Raw genomic sequence first — 12,077 nt, 5'->3', positions numbered from 1 at the left:
GCCTTCCTCCCCTCACCTGCCTCCTGTGGTGGATGGGAGATATAGAAAGATGGGTGCCTAGGAGGAAGGCAGGAAGAGAGGGAGATGGAGAGGAGCGACAGGGGTGTGTGGATAGGAGACATGAACATAGTCTGACAGGTAGTAGCCTATCCTGTGACAACCCCTCCCAGCTGGCAAGAGACCACTCCTCCTGGATCTGGTTTCTGGTTGGGTGTGGTTTGGGGGAGATAGAGATATTGAGGGATGGGGGAGTTGGGGGATAGACAGGACCATGTTGGGACCTGCAGTGAGCTCCACAGCCCCAGGGTAGACAGGAGAAAAGAGGCCAGCTCACTGCCCATTTGATAGGGAGGGGAGAGGAGGAGACACACTATGCCAGGGTCATGAGCAGCCTCAGCAGTCTGGAGAGGAGATAGACATCTTGGCACTTCAGTGATCTAAAGGTCTATGATGAAGGAGGAAACACAAACAACCCCTGGTCGGTCCCTAAATCTGATATGGTACCTACCATAATGCTTAAATGTATAATTGTTTTCTGAACTAGTGCCAAAGGTAGATTCTGGACATTGCCACAGGCATACAAATGAAAGCAAGAGGTTTGGTTGAATACACTGGTACCAGAACAGGAGAACCCTCGAGAACCATAACATGTATGACATCATTGCACTGCTATTACATTACAGTGTTGGCTGGCGATAATGAATCAAAATCAAATTAAATGTTATTGGTCACAAACATATTTAGCAGATGTTATTGTGGGTGTAGCGAAATGCCACTGGTCCAACATCACATTGGGTTTAACAGGGTGATTAAATTCACTGCAGGTTTCACTTCTGCATGTCTTTGTGATGGTCATCCGATGATCAGTGGGCTGTTGTTAAAGCGCACACCTGGAGGACGTCAGATTTATACATTTAGATTCTGTGCAGCTCAACAATTGGCCCATGCGTGCAGCTCAACAAAAGGTGGCCTCCAACTCCGAGACAGAATTAGCTAAGTAGGGAGTCTTCGTCTCTTCATCCACACACCTTAATATTCCTGTTATTTTTTTATTTTTTTTACGCAACGTAATTATGTTGTACTCTCCTGACAGCTGATCTGTCAGCACGTGCATTAGGAACACTGGTGCATTTATTAGGGTGCGAGAGAGAGCTTTAGACAGGGAGAGAGCGTAAGAAAGAGAGAGAGATGGAAAGGGAGGAGAGGAGAGCGTGTGTGTGGGCAGACCCTGACAGGGCTAGTTTACATGGTGTGTAAAAATAATAAAATCCTGTTCCATATACTGCACTTCCAAGCTTTTTACCTGTACAGGGCAACCCCTGCCTCATCCTAGTTAGATACTATCCCTCACCGTCATAAGTGGTACAATCACACAAGACAAATGCAGAGAGAGGAGCATAATCTTTCTGAATCACCCTGAAAAGAAATTCAGACAAAAACAGACCACCTTGGCTGTTGTTGCTGTCATCATCATACAAAGCTATAAGATCAGCTGTAAACTGTTGTTACATTCTAATACTTTAATGCAGGGAAACTTAAATCAGTTTTACCTAATTTCTATCAGCATGTTAAATGTGCAACCACATTAAGGGGTAAAAAAATTCTAGACCACCTTTACTCCACAAACACAGACGCGTACAAAGCTCTCCCTCGCCCTCCATTTGGCAAATCGAACCATAATTCTATCCTCCTGATTCCTGCTTACAAGCTGAAGCAGATGCCAAACTACAAGACTGTTTTGCTAGCACAGACTGGAATATGTTCTGAGATTCTTCCGATGGCATTGAGGAATACACCACATCAGTCACTGGCTTTATCAATAAGTGCATCGAGGACGTTGTCCCCACAGTGACCGTACGAACATACCCCAACCAGAAGCCATGGATTACAGGCAACATTCGCACTGAGCTAAAGGGTAGAGCTGCCGCTTTCAAGAAACGGGACTCTAACCCGGAAGCTTATAAGAAATCCCGCTATGCCCTCCGACGAATCATCAAACAGGCAAAGGGTCAACACAGGTCTAAGATTGAATCGTACTACACCGGCTCTGATGCTCATCGGCTGTGGCAAGGCTTTCAAACTATTAAAGACTACAAAGGGAAGCACAGCTGAGAGCTGTCCAGTGACACGAGCCTACCAGATGAGCTAAATAACTTCCATGCTCACGTCGAGGCAAGTAACACTGAAAAATGCATGAAAGCATCAGCTGATCACGCTCTCCGCAGCCGATGTGAGTAAGACCTTTAACCTCTCTAGGGGGTGTGGGACGCTACCATCCCACCTGGCCAACATCCAGTGAAATTGCAGAGCGCCAAATTCAAAAACAGTAATAGTCATTATAAAAATTAATAAATCATACAAGTGTTATACATCGGTTTAAAGATTAACTTCTTGTTAATCCAACCACAGTGTCAGATTTCAAAAAGGCTTTACGGGGAAAGCATACCATGCGATTATCTGAGAACAGCGCCCAGCAGACAAATCATTACAAACAGTTACCAGCCAAGTAGAGGAGTTACACAAGTCAGAAATAGTGATAAAATTAATCACTTACCTTGGATGAACTTCATATGGTTGCACTCACAAGACTCCCATTTACTCAATAAATGTTTGTTTTGTTCGAGTCCCAAAAAATCCAAAAAGTATCAGTAAAGTTCATAGAAACATGTCAAACGATGTTTATAATCAATCCTCAGGTTGTTTTTAGTCATAATAATCAATAACATTTCAACCGGACAATAGCTTCGTCAATATAAAAGGAAAACAAGAAAGGCGTGCTCTCGGTCATGCGCATGAAAAACCTCAGACACTGCAGGGTCCACTCATTCAGACTGGTCTTACTCCCTCATTTTTCAGAATACAAGCCTGAAACAATTTCTAAAGACTATGGACATCTAGTGGAAGCCATGGGAAGTGCAATTTGAGTCCTAAGTCAATGGATACTTTAATGGCATTCAATAGAAAACAACAAAAATAAAAAATCCCACTTCCTGGATGGATTTTCCTCAGGTTTTTACCTGCCATATCAGTTCTGTTATACTCACAGACATTATTTGAATAGTTTTGGAAACTGTAGAGTGTTTTCTATCCAGATCTACCAATTATATGCATATCCTAGCTTCTGGGCCTGAGTAGCAGGCAGTTTACTTTGGGCACGCTTTTCATCCGGAGGTGAAAATAGTGCCCCCTACCCTAATGAAGTTAAACAGGTCAACATTCACAAGGCCGCAGGGCCAGATGGATTACCAGGACGTGTACTGTGAGCATGCGCTGACCGACTGGCAAGTGTTTTCACTGACATTTTCAAACTCTCCCTGTCCAAGTATGTAATACCAACATGTTTTAAGCAGACCACCATAGTCCCTGTGCACAAGAACACTAAGGTAATCTGCCTAATACGACCCGTAGCACTCACATCGGTATCCATGAAGTGCTTTGAAAGACTGGTCATGGCTCACATCAACACCATTATCCCAGAAATCCTAGACCCAATCCAATCTGCATATCGTACCAACAGATCCACAGATGATGCACTCTATATTGCACTCCACACTGCCCTTTCCCACCTGGACAAAAGGAACACTTATGTGAGAATGCTATTCATTGACTACAGCTCAGCGTTCAACACCATAGTGCCCTCAAAGCTCATCACTAAGTTAAGGACCCTGGGACTAAACACCTCCCTCTGCAACCGGATCCTGGACTTCCTGACGGGCCACCCCCAGGTGGTAAGGGTAGGTAACAACACATCCGCCATGCTGATCCTCAACACGGGGGCCGCTCAGGGGAGCGTGCTCAGTCCCCTCCTGTACTCCCTGTTCACTCATGATTGCACGGCCAGGCACGACTCCAACACCATCATTAAGTTTGCTGATGACACAACAGTGTTAGGCCTGATCACCGACAACGATGAGACAGCCTATAGGGAGGAGGTCAGAGACCTGACCATGTGGTGCAAGGACAACAACCTCTCCCTCAACGTGACCAAGACAAAGGAGATGATTGTGGACAACAGGAAAAGGAGGACCGAGCACACCCCCCATTCTCATGGACGGGGCTGTAGTGGAGCAGGTTGAGAGCTTCAAATTCATTGGCGTCCATATCACCAACAAATTAACATGGTCCAAGCACACCAAGACAGTCGTGAAGAGGGCACGACAAAACCTATTCCCCCTTAGGAGACTGAAAAGATTTGGCATGGGTCCTCAGATCTTCAAAAGGTTTTACAGCTGCACCATCGAGAGCATCCTGACGGGTTGCATCACTGCCTGGTAGGGCAACTGCTCGGCCTCTGACAGCAAGGCACTACAGAGGGTAGTGCGAATGACCCAGTACATCACCGGGCCAAGCTTCCTGCCATCCAGGACCGCTATACCAGGCGCTGTCAGAGGAAGGCCCTAAAAATTGTCAAAGACTCCAGCCACCCTAGTCATAGACTGTTTGTTCTTCTACCGCACGGCAAGTGGTACTGTAGCGCCAAGTCTAGGTTCAAGAGGCTTCTAAACAACTTCTACCCCCAAGCCATAAGACTCCTGAACAGCTAATCAAATGGCTACCCAGACTATTTGCACTGTAAGGTCTACACCTGCTGTATTCGGCATGTGACAAATACAACTTGATTTGATTTGAAATAATAACGAACAGCAGAATGAGGGTAGAGTGAGGGCAGAGTCAGGGTCTGCACCAAAGCTAGTAGCAGTAGGTAGCTGGTGTGTAAAAACAAAGTTCCTTGCTAACTGAGTAAAGTTCCTCACACTCAAACCATATTAAGAAAAACAGTGTACTGCATTCTAAGAATGTGGTCTGGTCTGGGGCTTATAGTTCTAGACGACTACAAATGAACCTCCAAGAATCAACAATCAACATAATTAGGTCTGTGTTCCGCCGCCGTACATCTCTAACTGGAGATCACAGCTTGTCTGGAGCTAAGCCTCCATCTGTCTCCATGCTCCTCCAGCAGACTGTCTCCACACTCCTCCAGCAGATTGAGATGGAAATGAAAATGATCACTGAGGGCTTTGAGAAGAATGAAGAACGTAGTGCGCGTTTCAGTGTGTTTGAGCCTCTGAGTGAGTGTGTGTGCGTGTGTGTGTGTGTGTGAAGACCCTTGTGGCCAGGGGTCACGTTTTGATGTCAGCCCCTCATATGATGATGTCACATCTGTGCGCAGGGAGTGAACACGCCATTGGAGTGTTATGGGTAGAAGGGGGAGGAGGGGTATGGGGAGTAACACTAAGAGGCTAGGACAGAAACAGCTCTCGTCCCATCCATTTAAGAGGCCCTCCAGGGACAGAGAGAGACATGAACCCAAAGACATGGGAGGAGATGAGGATCACATACACACGCACGCACACACCCACACACACTATCCTTCTGTACCTAGTTTAAAGACTTTCCGTGTGTTTTGTCAAAGTAAATCAAATCAAATCAAATTTATTTATATAGCCCTTCGTACATCAGCTGAAATCTCAAAGTGCTGTACAGAAACCCAGCCTAAAACCCCAAACAGCAAGCAATGCATGTGAAAGAAGCACGGTGGCTAGGAAAAACTCCCTAGGAAAAACTCCCTAGAAAGGCCAAAAACCTAGGAAGAAACCTAGAGAGGAACCAGGCTATGAGGGGTGGCCAGTCCTCTTCTGGCTGTGCCGGGTGGATATTATAACAGAACATGGTCAAGATGTTAAAATGTTCATAAATGACCAGCATGGTCAAATAATAAAAATACAACAAAATGTTACTTGCTAACAAAAACAGAAATATAACATTACCTTTTCTTACAAGTAAAATATCTACTCTTCAAAATCATCACCACAAAATAAGTAGGCTAACAATGCCGTATGTACTTCTGAGGAAAACAGCAGCAGCAATATTGACAACCCGCAACAACAAAAAACTCCAACTTACTTCAATGCAAGGAAATCATGGCATTTTTCAATGTCTGAAGATAAATATTTTCCTTTGCCATTCCTGTGCCAACTTCATGAGTTGATGGTCATTTCCCTAAGCTACAGTTAGACCTGAAAGTGTTGTCTTCTTGCCTTTGACACAGTGCATGATGAAGGACTGGGGTGTGAAGCTCCAAATATGTTTCTTTCTAGGCAGTGTCATTTATCACGCACTAACACCGCTAGCACTCAGCAGTCCCTGTCCATAAATCAGCCAGGTACAGGTATCATCTGCTCTGTCATCGAAGGGAGACCGCTACAGAAGAAAGTGAGGAAAGCTGTACTTTACTTACAGCATGTAGGTATAATGCATTATGATGAAGCTATAATGCATTGCAAGACTTGTCATCATCAGGTTCAGGTATCATCTGCTCTGCCATAGCAAGGCTATAGCTGAAGGCTATAAGGCATTATGAAGCTGTTATAAAATGCAAAGTAAGATTTGTTTTAACCCCTTTATAACGTCTAATCTCAGAATGATTCTCACAACAACAACATTTTTTTAAAGTAACTTCCCAGTGTTTCCAGATTTCTATGAAATATGACCTATAATTAATTACAATATTAATGAAATAGTTTTCCTTCCAAAAAAGGGTAATTAAGCATGTTAAAAAGCTTTTCTGTGTTGCGATGGTGTGGGCGTAATCCAACAACAGAATGGTGTGGGCGCATACCGGTCATTAAAAATATGAATGTGAATAAACCGCAGATTGGCCAGCTCATCCTCCTCAGGCAATGACATCATCATCTATGAGAAAATAGCAAGTATTTTTGAAACGGTCTGAGATTCAAGTTTGAGGTGTTTTTTTAAAGTGTTTTTTCTCCAATTTATGCTTTGGCCTCAAATACGTGTATAGGATGGGTAAACAATATTATTTGGGTATGAGTGAAGAGAATATGAACTTTTGAAAGAGATTTTCAATGGACAGTTACTGTAAATCAGAGGAAAATGAACAGTCTCATAATAAATCATTATACCAGTCAGCTAAAGGGTTACCCAAATTAAATGAACACTTGGTAAAAATAACACTTGGTTAAGTGTTACCAAAATTACAGGTGATACTCTGTGATTAGTTCAGGAAAATAGACATCTAAACAGGGGTTGGTAAAAATCACAGTTTGTACTTATACTAATAAAATAGGCACAAGTCAATGATAAAGATGACACTTCTTTCAGAAATCAGGTTATATAACAAAGTGGTTATTATTTTGTGTGATATTCCATTGCATACTTTAGTCAGGAACAGTGTGCATAACCATTCAAATGTTTCTTCCTTATGGATACAATTAAACGTAAAGATGTTACAAATATATATATTTTTTAAGCCAATAAAAACCAAGTCAATGTGAAAGTCGACATTGTTATATATAACATTGTTATATTTTCTTTATTCATCATATCATCATTTTACAAATTACAATATAAAGAACTAACAAAATTGTTTTTTTTATTTATTTATGTGGCAGCATTGAACTATTTGGAAGTAATTCACTCGGTTTCTGTGGCAAGGCAGCACTCATGAAATTCAAATCAAATCAAACCATTTCCGTAGCTTAGCAGAATAATAGAGTTAAAGTTAAAGTGCACCATCAATGAGTGTGAACATTGATCCAAACATTCGCTCTCTTCCTGATTGAGCTCGTAATCAATTGACACCAAACGAATTGCACCTAATAGTTTCACATGCCCCTGTCTCCTCAATGACTTGCACAACTCAGACTTTCATAACAATAATTTAACTTTCATGTCAATAAGAGACGTATTAGTTAAGCATGTACTTAATATGGAAACCGTAGTGCAGATCTCAAGTAAGAATACCAAAAACACAGGGTGAGCATGAGATGGTTTGGCCCAGTCAGAGGGAGATGGTTTGGCCCAGTCAGGGGATCCTTTAATACCACTGGTGGTTCAGTCCCTTTACAGGTTACTGTTGCCACCTGCAACACTGCTGCTACTCTCTATGCATACACAGCACACATTTATCACCCTACAGCACAAGGGAAATAGCTTGGTCCCAGATCTGTTTGTGCTGCTTAGCTGAGAGTTGGCTATTCAGCACTAACAGATCTGGGACCAGGCTACAGGGGAAAATACAATAATCACAAATGGGGAAAGTAGCTTTAGTCTCCGATTTCATTGTGCCAGTAAATCAAGAACGAGATATCCATCTTCAATTTCAAATCAAATACAGTCAAACTATGATATATTCATTTCCAAAATGCATAAAATGACGTTCTAGTATGTGTTATCACAATTTTCAGTTTTTGGACTTCCTGCAGAGGCCTCATAGGTGGAATGTTATAAATATTATTCATAATTAATAAACGTCTTTATTTGTTCAATGCCGAAAACTCGGTGTTTCTATTCCAACAGTTTTGTTATATTTCAGTCTTCTGTGATGTATATAAAGTTAATATTAGGATGCAGATTCAAAATGTAATACATTTCAACTCTATATCTGATTTGGTACAGGTGTTTTCTTTTTATCAAGCCAATAACCATGTGTGTGAAGTGTATACTTCTGTTTTAAAGTAGATTTCTTTAAGACTACCAAGAAACACTCTGCATGACCCTGAATTAGCCCACTGCAGTAAAAGGTAAATGTAACTATGGACTTGTTTTAAGAGTTGGCTACCAGGGAAAAATCAAGATTTCATTCTGTACAAGCTGAACTATAATTTCACTTGACTAGGAAAGATGTTTTTTCTTTTGATAAATACAAAAACAATACAACAAAACTGAGTATTCAGTCACCACTCTGTAACAGTTTTTCATGTTTTGAATACAAACTTGGCATGTAAAAAACAAAAACAGAAGCATTGCACTTAACGCAGACTCACACGTAACTTATGGAATTGGGGTTACAAATGAAACACCTTGGGTGTGGGCTCACAACACATCGAGTGTTAAGAAAACAGTGGGTTGCTTACTGTGTAATGGTAAAACAGAATACAAAGGGAGATTTTTTATTAGAAAAAGCTAATCAGTACCTTTGGCAGTGCTGGATTTTCCACAGTGGGGCTCTCTAGTGTATATGAAGCCAAAGCCATGGCAAATACACTCCTTCATGAACACAGTACCCTTTCTGTTTCTCTGTCTGCATCCCAAATGGTATCCTATTATCTATTCCAATGTAGTGCACTACTTTTGACCAGGACCCATAGGGCTCCAGTCAAAAGTAATACACTATGTAGGGAATAGTGTGTCATTTGGGAAGCAGCCTCTGTGTAACTTACCACCCCAATCTTACATATTAACTGAATAGGACTCATCACATTTCATGAATACGCACACTTCTCCCTGGCAACTCTTATGCATATTGCACCGTATGAATAGACTGAATTGATGAAACTTGAGGCTTCTAAGACGAGGGTTGCAACAAACCGACTCATCACGCACCTCGTTGGGAGACTGTTTAAACAGCAACTCTTCATCTATTCAGTCATAAGTCAAGCACAGCCACCGCTTTCCTCCCAAGCTTCTGTACCGATCACTGGGAAAGGCATGATTTTCTGCACACAGTTTTTCCAGCAGTGATATGGTATAATTGAGACATCACGTTATGGTGAGCATTTACTCACGCCATAAGCAGTAGGTCAAGGGAGGGTGTGTGGAGGCTTCCCTTACTAAGACAGCCACCATGCTGTCAGCATAGACCCTCAATGTATTCCACTGGGTACGCTTTCCTTGTGGGGGAAAGCAACCATTTCTCTCGCATCTGCTTACTGCTCAGACATGGAAGGGACAAGCATGCTCTAGGCACTCTCTGTGAATATGAGAATTAATCCGTGCAAAAAAAAGAAATAAGGAAAAGAGGGGGAAAAAAATCTCAAATGGCTCCTAATGTGAGCACATTGCTCAGAGCTTTATTTTCCTTGCGGTCGACTGAATGCTCAAACTAGCCTTTATGCATTCAATTTTTTCCCCTTTCATATGGCCATTTTGTTTCGTATGACATCTTGTCAAATGAGTGTGAAGTCTGGGCAGGTTATGCTGCGATTAGGAAACTGCTAGTAACGGGAAAGCTCTTAGCTCTGACATCAAGAAACAAGGCCTTTCATGACATAGCCACAAAAAACATGGGAAAGAAACATGAACACAATAAAAACGATTTGAAAGGGTTTTGCAATTTCAATAGAATGTTAGCCCCCCTCCTGAGAACCCATGCACATCTTTCCATCTCTGACAAGCTAAAGGCTTAGCATGATAAAACCACTAAGACATTTAGAAGTTTAACTGGAGAAGACAGGCTAATGTTTTAGCATGCTAAAGCTAGTTAGCAATTCAGGAGCTTGACTGGCTCGTGTAGTCTACTGCTCAATGAAAGCAGTTGTCACTAGTTACCGCAGACACAAAATAATACACCCCCACCTATTTCTACAATTTCTCATCTTAAAAAGTGATTTTATACCTTAATCCTAACTTTAACCACACTGCTAACCTTAAGCCTAAACCTAACCCCAACCTTAAATTAAGACCAAGAAGCACATTTTTCCCACATGTATTTTTACGATAGCCAATTTGGACTTTGTGCTTGTGCTATCTAGTGGAAACCAGCCTTTTGCTGAGGCATACTGTACAGTGCCTTCAGAAAGTATTCACACCCCTTGACCTTTTCCACATTTTGTTATGTTACAGCCTGAATTTAAAATGGACTACATTGAGATTTTCTGTCACTTGCCTACACAGAATACCCCACAATGTCAAAGTGGAATTATGTTTTTAGAAATGTTCACAAATTCATAAAAAATGTAAAGCTGAAATGTCTTGAGTCAATAAGTATTCAACCCCTTTGTTATGGCAAGCCTAAATAAGTTCAGGAGTAAAAATGTGCTTAACAAGTCACATAATAAGTTGCATTGACTCACTTTGTGGGCAATAATAGTGTTTAACATGATTTTTGAATAACTACCTTATCTCTGTTCCTCACACATACAATTATCTGTAAGGTCCCTCAGACGAGCAGTGAATTTCAAACACAGATTCAAAGACGGGGATGTCTTCCAATGCCTCGCAAAGAAGGGCACCTATTGGTAGATGGGTAAAAAAAACTCAGTTCCTAACTCAGTTGCCGGAGAGGGAGGAAATCTCTGAGGGATTTCACCATGGGGCCAATGGTGACTTTAAAACTGTTCCAGAGTTTAATAGCTGTGATAGGAGAAAACTGAGGATGGATCAACAACACTGTAGTTACTCCACAATACTAACCTAAATGACAGAGTGAAAAGAAGAAAGCCTGTAAAGAATAAAAATATTCCAAAACATGCATCCTGTTTGCAATAAGGCACTAAATTAATACTGCAAAAAATATGGCAAAGAAACTAACTTTATGTCCTGAATAGAAAGCATCATGTTCGGAGCAAATCCAACACCACACATCACTGTGTACCACTCTTCATATTTTCAAGCATGGTGGTGGCGGCATCATGTTATGGGTATGCTTGTCATTGGCAAGGACTAGGGCAGTGTTTCCCAACCCTGGTCCTCCGGTTCCCCCAACAGTACACATGTTATTGTAACCCTGGACAAGCACACGTGATTCAACTTGTCAACTGCACTGATTATTGTATTTTTTTATTTAAATTGAAATCATGGCTCAAATCTATCCAAACCTCTACACATGAGTTATCTGTGCTCAGTTATCTGAGTGGCCTAGTTACAGTTTTGACTTAAATCAGCTTGAAAATGTATGGCAAGACTGTCTAGCAATGATCAACAACCAACATGACAGAGCTTAAATAATTGTTTTGAGAATGATGTGCAAATATTGTACAATCCAGGTGTGCAAAGCTCTTAGAGACTTACCCAGAAAGACTCAGTTGTAATCGATGCCAAACGTGTAACATGTATTGACTCAGGGGTGTGAATACTTATGTAAATTAGATATCTGTATTTCATTTTCAAAACATTTGCAAAAATATCTAAAAACATGTTTAGTACCCTACGGCATTTGACATCTCAGGGAGAAAAACAAAAAACAATGAATATGATGCTTTCTCTACCACAACGTATGGAGAATTCAGTCATACACTCTAAAGATCACTGATGCATATTTCCAGTTCTGTATCCTTGTTGTGAGACATATTATGCATAGTATTATCTGATTAATTCGGGTGAAAATACTCTCACAA

The sequence above is a fragment of the Salmo trutta genome, chromosome 3 (assembly GCF_901001165.1).
Source record: "Salmo trutta chromosome 3, fSalTru1.1, whole genome shotgun sequence".
In the NCBI taxonomy this organism is placed as follows: Eukaryota; Metazoa; Chordata; class Actinopteri; order Salmoniformes; family Salmonidae; genus Salmo; species Salmo trutta.
This window is presented reverse-complemented; position numbering follows the sequence as displayed.